The sequence below is a fragment of the Dreissena polymorpha genome, chromosome 2, assembly GCF_020536995.1.
Source record: "Dreissena polymorpha isolate Duluth1 chromosome 2, UMN_Dpol_1.0, whole genome shotgun sequence".
NCBI classification, from domain to species: domain Eukaryota; kingdom Metazoa; phylum Mollusca; class Bivalvia; order Myida; family Dreissenidae; genus Dreissena; species Dreissena polymorpha.
Window position 1 is genome coordinate 125,593,890 of NC_068356.1, and position 11,600 is coordinate 125,605,489.

At 36.0% G+C, this 11,600-nt stretch overlaps 1 long non-coding RNA gene across 1 annotated transcript; it reads right to left on the reverse strand.

The window, feature by feature from the left end:
* Positions 1-3,901: 3,901 nt before the first annotated feature.
* Positions 3,902-6,002, reverse strand: LOC127868888 (uncharacterized). Its single transcript, XR_008044297.1, has 2 exons — positions 5,673-6,002; positions 3,902-5,526 (listed from the first exon to the last, which is right to left on the reverse strand). It is a non-coding gene; the product is annotated as an uncharacterized LOC127868888 (long non-coding RNA).
* Positions 6,003-11,600: the final 5,598 nt, after the last annotated feature.

Consider the following 11,600-nt stretch of genomic DNA (forward strand, 5'->3'; position numbering starts at 1 on the left):
TCGTAGCACTGTCTATAACATTTCAAGCAAAAAGCACAATGATCCACTCCATATCTCGCAGATGTAGTAAGGTACTGCCAGATGCAAAGCGCGTTGCATCGCCTCTAGAATACGACTTTTCACTTGAAAACAAATTCGCTTGCTCTTCGAGCGCACTATACAGCGAACGCATTTTGATTGGCCAACGCGAAAGGATTGCTGGCATCAATATTAGCTTAATAATCTATATATCTATAAATACTGTCTAACTCCCCTTGCGGGTATTATTGACAGGTCGCCTCTAATTGACTGAGTCTCCCTAGCAAACTAAAGTATACATAAAGTACATACTGATTCGCACTTAATGTGATTAGTAAGCTTCAAAATAGATACTTAAAGAGCCGAATTATTGCTGTACGTGTTTGGATTTAACTTATAACATTGATATTATTTCAAACAGTAATAAGCATTTGCTTTAATAATCGCTCTCAGTTTGACACCAAAAACAAGTGTTTTTACATAGTATGTATACCTTCACTTTTCAGGGTAATACAAATTAATCGCTTTGTATGATAACTGTGTCTCCATATGGAGAAAAATACTGAAAATACATATGACATTTTCGAGAGAAATTGAAGGGATTCCCGGTCCGAAATTTGTTATGCTTTATCATACAGTATACGTATAGCCATATTTTCTCAAGCCCATGCATTAATTGTATCTAATAAGACCGATCACCATAAACAGTTGTAAAAGCGATGGACCATTTTCATTTAAAAATACAAATTCAAATGATTTAAGGCTGCCGATATATTTATCTATACAAAATTTATTTTGAACATTTATTTGATTAACCTCTCATATGTAAACTAAAGACGACGTTTGGAAATTCACATCCACGTTAGATCTACGTATGCGAAGGGAGCCGTCAAAGAAACCCGTCTTTCATGTGCTTTTTATAAAACTTAAAACCATATATTTGAATATGTGTTTCGATATTGTATGTTCATGATTGAATTGCAAATTTTAACTTCCATGGTCCAGTTGGAAATACAACATATGGCAGCACATCTGAAAGCCTTAGTATTAGATCCATCGGTTTACATACCAGCACATATACCACTTCGATACCAATTTAACTTGTACATTTTGTTAAAAGGTACCTTTCTATCAAAGGGATGAACACTCAGAGAGAAAGATAGGGGGAAAAATCATATTTAATGTCCAAACATTGTCTAACCCCGAGCACATCAACGATTACCATGCAGTGGAAATACCAAATATCCTCGATACAGTTACTCCTATAAAAATGTCTTAAAGCTTTTTGCTTGAGTAAAATCTAAAATACATTGTTCTTGTATGAATGCTATTGTTCTTGTATTTGAACTATGTATCAGTGATAATATGGCATGTCGATGCGTGTATGATTTTTGCATGCCTGAAATTGTCCAATTAAACAGTCCCTAAAGATGAAAAACAAAAGATCTCAAATGAATCAAGTAAAAGCGATCAGTTTTCAAATAAGTTGAAGGGTAATAATCATATCAACTCATGTTACATCTGTTACATGTAAAAAGTTTCGGTAAACAACAGCCTAATGCTTATCGAGAGAAGTTTACATTTAAGAAAGGTCATCCGCGGAATCGCAGGATTATCGAAATAATCGGCATTCTTTGCGACAGTCTAGGCTTTGGTTACAAATACATTAAATTTTGTTCTAAAGCAGTTGGCGTTTGGTGTTGTTGATACACACAAACTTCTGTCATTTGATACAATTTCAGCAATTATTGCTAAGTGTGTTTGTTATTCTGCATTTTTAACTAAATTAAGACCATTTACGCACCAACATTTATTAACATTCACCATATCATAATTAAAGGGGAGGGTTTAATTGATATACATTTGTCTTCATGTCATTTGAGTCTATGAATATACGAACTTTTTGCAGCACTCCATTTTCATGTCACACACTTTTGGAATGTAACATAACGCACATTTTGAGCATGATTGAATTTATATAATAATCGAAATATGTACCAAATTTCATCCAATCTTAAATAGACAGTCACCTAGATCATCATTTCAGTAGCCTCGGGTTATCAAATGTCAATAAGTACCGGGCACGAATATTTGCTTACCTTATGTGTCAATCTTCGGTCAATTCCGTATGTATTCGTTATGTGTCCGTTGCATACGTCATATTTACGTTGCAGACACGTTACTGTACAAACGGCCAATCAGAATCGCACGCGTAACAAAAAGTTTTCATTATTTATATCTGTGTTAACAAGAGTGCCAAACTGTCACAAGATACGCCCGTTTTAAGGCTTTGGACAACTTGATAACTTTACCATGACCCGTATTTGAACTTGACCTACATATCATCTAGACACAACTTCTGACCAAAGTTGATAAAGATCTGATGAAAACTACTTCAATTAGAGGGCAGACACCATGCTAAATGCTTGAAATGCACTAAGTGACCTCGTGACCTAGTTTTTAACCTGCATGACCCATATTTAAACTTGACCTACATGTAGATATTGTCTAGACACAACCTGTGACCAAATTTGGTGAAGATCGGATGAAAACTACTTGAATTAGAGAGCGAACACCATGCTAAATGCTTGAAATGGTTTAAGTGACCCTGTGACCTAGTTTTTGACCAGGCATGACTCATATTCGAATTTGACCTAAATATATTGTCTAGATACAACTTCTGACCAAGTTTGGCGATTATTGGATGAAAACTACTTCTATTAGAGAGCGGACACCATGCTAAATGCTATAAATGCACTAAGTGACCCCATGACCTAGTTTTTGACCCGGCATGACCCATATTCGAACTTGACCTATATATTGTCCAGATACAATTTCTGACCAAGGTTGTAGACGATCGGATGAAAACTACTTCAATTAGAGAGCGGACACCATGCTAAATGCTTGAAATGCACTAATTGACCCTGTTACCTAGGTTTTGTACCGGCATGACCCATATTCGAACTTGTCCTAGATATTGTCTAGATACAACTACTGACCAAAATTGGTGAAAATCGAATAAAAACTATTTGAATTAGAGAGTGGACACTGCTGTGGACGCCGCCCGCCCGCCCGTCCGCCCGCCCGTCCGCCCGCCCGTCCACCCGCCCGTCCACCCGCCCGCACACCCACCTGCCCGCCCGCCCGCCAGCCCGCCCACCTGCCCGCCCGCCGCTTAGGTGAAACTATAATACGGCCCGTTTTTTTTAAACGGGCGTATAATAAAAAAAGGTTTGAAGCGCGCAGCCGAACATAGAAGGCGCATTATTGCTTGCTGCCGCGTGCGGGGGCCCGTTACGGGTCTTCGCGTCATTAATTTGACAAACATTTGAAAACATGGTGTTGTGCTAAGAAGCAGACATAAGCAGACATAAAACGTAAAGAATTCAGAAAAGGACTTTGTCAACGTTTATCGTGTGGCGATGACTACGTTACAGGAACAATGTTACAAATGAATATATACTTTAATCAATGTTTCACTGGGATTTGAATGCTTCTATCTCAAATATATTGCCGTTTTACTTAGATAATTCTACCCGTTAAAATCAGTATCCTGCTGAATTCAAATCTGTATTTTACGATTAAATCACTTAGATGAATAGATAAGTGATGCAATCGTTGACATGTTTTATAGACTTTTGATTCTTAAGACGATAGGCTTTATAGTCATTTGACTTTATTGCCGATAGGTATTATAGGCATATGAGGTAATTGAAGAAAGGGGTGTAGGCATATTATGTAAACGACGATAAGATTAAAACATTTTAAACATGGCAAAAAATAACCGGTTTATTTTGGAGGCATGTGTAACCGTCAGGATTGCAATAGCTGTGATAACCCAGCGCAATACCCCCCACCCCCGAACCAGATACAAATACACGTGAAAAATAAATCAATTTATTTACAACATTAAAATAAACTATTTACAATATGATATGACTATTAAAAGAAATGAACAAAAACATATCAAAGTTAATGGCCAATTAACGTAGTCCAACTGTAGATGGTAGATGTAGTGGTGGATTAATATTGAGTGTCACGACCTGAACTTATGTCCAGCCGTCAATGACCAGAACAGAATCCGAGTACCGGTTGTAGTGTTCTGCGAAGTAGCAAACTTCGAGCTGTATCAAGCCCGAACGTAGAGTGCAGATAACCCGAGCTGTATCAAGAACAGAAGTAGACTGTAGATACCCGAGCTGTATCAAGCACAGAAGTAGACTGTAGATACCCGAGCTGTATCAAGCACAGAAGTAGACTGTAGTTACCAGAGCTATATCAAGCACAGAAGTAGAGCGAGATACCCGAGCTGTATCAAGCCCGGAAGTAGTGTTCTGTCAAACACCGAGCAGACTATGCCCGGAAGTAGAACGTTGTCAAACGCCGAGCAGACTATGCCCGGAAGTAAAACGTTGTCAAACGCCGAGTAGACTATGCCCGGAAGTAGAACGTTGTCAAACGCCGAGCAGACTATGCCCGGAAGTAGAACGTTGTCAAACGCCGAGCAGACTATGCCCGGAAGTAGAACGTACTGATGACGTCTTACGTGACCGGCCATGTACCGGTGCGAACGGTTCCCCGTATTTCCGCCTTATAACGAGGTGTCGTAGGTACTGTCAACGAGTATGACGCCCTGTAGACTTGCGGATGCTCACGTAGCACTGGCGTCACGCTAACGGTGCGTTGACGACCTGACGTCTATCATACCATACGACTCACCACATTGAAACGGCTAAAATAAATGACATTAGTAAATACTGTGCCATTAACGACTGTCTAACAGTCTTACCATATAAATATATATGGTACAATGTCCTATTAGGCTATAACAAACTTATTTAATTCCATAAATGCATAAGTTTCTTATAAAATATTACTACTCGCTTGAATGCATATAGTAAATGTGTGCCAAAGAGTTGCACATATAATACTCAATTCACCAACTAACATCTGAATGTTAAATGTTATACTCCACCGTTATGTGTAATATTCAATTAAATCAAACTCTAATGGTTTGGTAAATCAACTAACACAAAGCGTCTACACAATATATTGATATAGGCATTTACAAAGTCATTATTATACATGCCTAGCATACCTAGTATTATGTACAAAAGCAAACTATTACACAGGTTCATGCAAATTTCCGTTTTGACAAATAGTTTTAAAAAGAAACTCGACTATGGCGTTTACTTGTAAAAATGAAAACAACAATTTACTGTATTCCTATAAGCATAAATTGCAATATTTAAATAAAACAACAATTTATTTCAAACCTAGCAAAAACAAGTATCAACAAGATGTGTTTGTGAAACACAACGTCCCCCTATATGACGTTTGACCTTGAAGGATGACCTTGACCTTGTGAAGGATGACCTTGACCTTGACCTTTCACCACTCAAAATATGCAGCTCCATGAGATACACATGCATGCCAAATATCAAGTTGTTATCTTCAATATTGCAAAAGTATTCATAAAATAAGCGATTTGGGCCACATATATTTGACCTCTGACCTTGAAGGATGACCTTGACCTTTCACCACTCAACATGTGCAGCTCCATGAGATGCACATGCATGCCAAATATCAAGTTGCTATCTTCAATATTGCAAAAGTATTTATCAAATAAGCGATTTGGGCCACATATATTTTACCTCTGACCTTGAAGGATGACCTTGACCTTTCACCACTCAAAATATGCAGCTCCATGAGATACTCATGCATGCCAAATATCAAGTTGCTATCTTCAATATTGCAAAAGTATTCATAAAATGAGCGATTTTGGCCACGTATATTTGACCTCTGACCTTGAAGGATGACCTTGACCTTGACCTTTCACCACTCAAAATGTGCAGGTTCATGAGATACACATGCATGCCAAATATGAAGTTGCTATCTTCAATATAGCAAAAGTTATTGCAAAATGTTAAAGTTGGCGTAGACAGACCAACAGACCAACAGACCAACAGACCAACAGAAAGGGCAAAAACAATATGTCCCCCATTACTATAGTGGGGGACATAAAAATGTAATGGAAAATAAAATAACTTACCCAAATGCCGTATGTTGCGGATACTTACTTCCCAGCTAGTGCTATAGTCGCAATGCTGTAACTGTCCGTGTATGTCACATAGTCTCCCGATTTATAGTTGTAAAAGCGAGAAACATGCCCAAAGCGAGAAACATGCTGTCCTTGAACTCGAACTGAACAACCCGATATTGTACGACTACAAGCGTAAACTACTGAGGCTCGTAAGTCTTACTTTACAGAAAAACATAACAATTTACAAAAATTTGAAGATAGAAGTTTCTTAAAACTAAACGTATTTAATCGTGTTTTGGCTTAAAATGTATCTTCTACCACACTGAATAATGTGCCTCACAAAAACTTGCTTAAAACCCCTATTATAACCTCCAAACAGAAAAATCTCAAAACTTACATAACTTGACAAATGTACAATTCTATACAAATGAGGCCCGATGATTAATATTAAATAACAAAGAAATGGGTTCTATCGTTACAGCATGTGACGTTCCAACGATAAGATTTACAGGGGCCGTCCAACAGATAAAGCGTCGTGCGACGCGAGACGATATTTTGGGAAACTACGGGGATTGCTTATATAGCTAATAGCTAAAAAAAATACATCCGCTTTCAGCATGAGCGTGGATGGTCGAGTGGGCTAGGTGGGAGACTTTTTATTCCAGGACTCCAGGGCTCAGTGGTTCGAGCCCTGTTGAGGGTTACTATTTTACTTTTTTTAATTGTTTTCTTATTTTTGAATGGAGATTTTTAGTTCAAATGTTTAAATTTATCAATATAAAGCATTTAAAGCGAAACATGCCAAAATCTGTTGGACGGCCCCTTTAAAAGTCATTTAACGGTATCTTCTTTGTGTATAATTATTGCATGGTGTTAATGATTAGTTTCCGATCTGATTTCATGTGTTTATCAGACGATAAAAAACGATTTGATGCAAGATATTTGAATATGTAGGCTTCAAGACGCCAGGGGTTGTTTATTTCCTGATATACAAAAGATAGTGCAAATTCATTTTAATTGTAACTTGATATGACCGTTTTTATTGTGCGATTGTAAATATAAAGTTTAACGACTTAAATTGCATCCATGTAAGCGACAATCGTGTTATAATATAAAGAATTATTTCACATACTTAAAAAGTCGATTATTCATTTGAATGTTACAGGAACTTAATTTAAGTATTTTTGAAAAAAAAAATACTTTTGCTAACAAATCTATTATGTTTTAATGGTCTAAACTAATTATAATCGCAGTGGAAAAAGGTTGACAAAAAATCTAACTCGATTCCTCTTGAAGCACAAGACAACGCGCTACTACTGCGCCGTGCACCCTATTATAATCACGAGCAAATAATAACCACTTTATTTATACTCGACGTATTTTCTATATTTTAGAGGAAACTCGCTTATCTTTCCGATTTTGAATGATGATTATCCGGTAATGAACCAATATTTTTAACATTTTTCTTCGTCAAAAGCCTTATTTCGCTTCCTTAATCATAATGCATATATTATTTTTAAATCAAATGTTTCGAAAAGTCGTTATGTTACTTAACTGTGAACAAGTACCTTTAAGTCCTTTTAAAATTGTTTCCAATCTTGCACCGTTCAGATTCCTCCCTCCGCACTTCCCTCCCTCCATTTGACTTTATCTAACGAATACGTGTTGGAGTACATGCTTAGCTAAATAATCAAGGTATGGGACAACAGATAGTGATGATGTTTATATTGTGTGGCAAATTATTTATCATAGAAAGTTTTGGTGAAGAAATCAACCCAGTGCCGAGGAAAACAGACGTTTTCATGTTCTGAATGGCGGACACTGTGAGGTAACTTCCGGTCGCCTCCGCTGGGATCGGTCAGTCTGAGGACAATGAGGCTGATCGAAAAGGTAAAACGCAGAAAATGATGTTGTTAAATGTTTTGAATATTACATGGGGCAAAATGTGTTTATAGTTGATAAACGTACATTCACACTCTTGAACATACTTTTGTAATCAGTGATATAAACTACGCTAACGTATTTTATGTACTTTCATTTGAAATAGTTAATTTGAACGGAGTTTTAAAAAGGTCAGCTTGTTATATATTTTCATATTTTTATTTTCTTTTCTAAACAATCCAGCGTATTCCGTAAATCAACCTGTCCGTGTACCTATAGCTAGACGATTTTTTCCATGCGTGCAGATGCTTGGTTAAACTTTGATTTCCGATCAGAAATGCTAGCGTAAATTCTCGCCTTTACATCGAATCAGCAATCACCGGGCGTTGCTCTACTATACTACGGTTATTCCTCGTCAATTATTGTCGGTTTGCGTGATCAAAACTTCCGATCGCAATTATAAAGATTCGGGAAAAACAACCGATTTTCTGGCGATTTTAAACAGAACAGAACAGAACAACTCTTTATTTTCACCCAAGTATACAAGGTATACAATAAGGGCAACATGAAAAAAAACAGGTTTTAACAATATTATCCGGTTCAAGTTGATCATTTATAGCATGCATAATGTAAACATATAATACAATACTATAATACACGATACAAAGGGAAACTATTAAATGGAGTGTTCAAACACATTCAATTTTAACTAGTTCGTTGGGAGGGGGGGGGGGGCGTGGACATGTCTTTACATGTATATATAAAAAGTTATATATCGAGATGATGAATCAGGCAGACAATGATGAAAACAGAAAATGGGAAGTTTTTTTTAGGTATTGGGCTTTATAAGTAGATTTAATTCAATGTCAATCACTAGTAGTCGTAGTTAGGTGTAACCTGAGTTTATTTTTCGAGAGAGAGAGAAAAGTCCACAGTTGCGATATTTGAATAATATGTACACTATATAAAATAAACAATTAACATGCACAGAGCAATGCAATACAACACAGATTTTATACTGTATATTGTCGGGAGGCATATTAACAAAATAACATTTGCTGTGAGTAGCAATTAACACCGACATTTATGGATAGCTTTCATTTTATTTACATTAGCTATATTTATTATGTACATTTTTATCCGATGTTGGCAAACATACAGTTTGATTATAAGAAAAAAGGATAACTTAAATACAGCCGCAAAAACATAAACATAGAAAGGCAGTATAGTAGCGTGTAGCCCGTTCCGGGAATAATTTATTTGTTCGTTCGCGCTTTAGAGTAACGAGTGCAAAAAAAGAACGAAGACGAACCGATGAATTCGATCCGCAATCGGTTAATAATGACAACCCTGCTCAATTCATAATACAATAGGCTATAATAGTTCAATTTGTAACATACTAGTGCACTTAAAATGACCATCAAAGAACATCAAAGCTGTGCTTTTACTCAATTTTTCAATGATCTCAATTAATAAAAGAAAATTTTCAGGCACTTATAACAACAATTATAATTAGATCTATTTAATTGGAAATGGCCATGGGGGTGAAACGTCCAGGGAGAAAACGTCTGGGGAGGAAACCTCTTAATTTTTGACACGTCAAATATAGTGACGATTAAGATTGAAAATAGTGAAACATATTAATAGGAACTTTTTTTGACATAGAACTTGTTTCTTCATGGCTGTCAACTTTAATTGTTATTTTAATCCTCTTTTGATTACAGATTTTTTGCAAGTTTCCAGCACCACCATATCATGTAAAACTGTCAATGCTGCCCAAACAACGAGTACCTGCTTTCGAACCTTTCAGTGTACATCATTAAAAATTAATTCGCCCCATGATTTGACCATGGTCATGTGACTTTTTACAGCAGCCGATTTGTGTAAATTGTCAAGCAAAGTTGAGAACGAGAATAAGACCATGTTTTTATAAGTTGTTATAATGAAAATCATTACATATGTAAAAAGCATTAAGGAATACTACGATTCTTACGTGTTTTATGATTAATCTATTAAATCGACATATTTTTCATGCATGCATTCTCATTGATTTGCCGCTACATGCAAGTCTGCATAAACAAATTACATATACAGTCAAGTTACCATTACCAGATCAGTAGTGTAATACAGTTGTTCTGGTGAAAAGCAATAAATGTTTTGAGACTTCTTTTACACCAGTTTGATTAAATATTACCTTTGCTTCCTGTATTAGCGCATAGTCTTATTTTTAAGCGCAGGCAAAATGTATTTGTGATACCTTTTTTCGCGTCAGAATTCATGCACTGTCCGATCAGTTGTAGCCATAACAGATCACGTGATCGAAACCATTCAGGAGGGCACCTAACACGCTATTTGAACTGTTGAAACATGAACTTTGTCGTTTACAATGACCAAGTAACATTGCCAGTTATAAAGTATATTCATTGTTTTTGTTATTAATTGTTTTCTATATGTTATCTTGTATCTACACTTTAGGCATGACGTTCTTGTATGAATGAATGATCTGTTGAAAATCCTAAATAAATCGAAAAGATATGGGCATCTTATAAACCATGTAAATTGTTTGAATCATATCTAATCATCGATATTGAACATGGAGCATAAATAAAACATTAAGATTGAGATCATTTATTGAAAGATTTAACAGGATTTGCATATTTTAATATAATATATTATCAATACGCATATAATCACGCTTGATCTGTTATTGCCCTAATTCTTCATTTCATTTATGGTGTTGCAAAATCTTAAACACGAATCAAAACTGAAATGGACTTTTGCAGGCAGAAAGACTAGTAAACATCTTCCTTTCCAAAAGAGTTGTAGCACGTGGCCGCAAATAATGTTCAACCTCGATTTGAAAATAAGACGGAAGTCAACAAAGTCGTATATACATGTCAGCAAAACATACCGAAATGTTTGACAAAGAGTAGGTCAGATAAAGATTCAATCAATGCGTTTTAAAGAACAGGCCTTGAAGATGCTGTGTGCAAAAAGCATCTAAAAATGTTAACTATTTATCTCTTTACGCAGATTTGAACATCAAAGTGATCCGCTATGGGTATAGTCTCATTTATAAGACGCGCAAAGAATTTAGATACTTTTTATATGGGCTAAATTCTTTGGAACATCTCATCAGGGAAAAGTTAAAAATGTGTTGGAAGCCAGAAAGTTTAAATTTTCATCAATTTGCGTAAAATTGCAAAATTCCATTACCAACTCATAATGTTTTAGTTCAGAAGTCCATTTTTATCTCAAATATCGTCGAATTAAAGTTCGAAAGGCATAAATTCTTCAGTTAAACTTCTGCTTAAATCGCAAAACAATCACTGACCTGTAGCCAGGTCATGAAACTGATTTAAATATGAACCAATCAGAAGAAGGCATTACGGTGTAACGTGTACGCGTAATTTTATTTAACAATAGCTTTTAACACCGACTTTTACCTAACTAGATCTAACAAGTATGCTAATCTTTGTCGATTTAATAAGCATATGTTCAAAACAGATATGGTGCAGTTTTTATTCACTCTACTAAGTTTCAGCAAGTTTTTATGCATGTCTTTTTCGCACCTCTGTCTGTGTTGTTTTATGTACTTACATTCTACGTTACATAGGAAGGTATACTGTACGATCTGTATCAATATTATTTATGTACA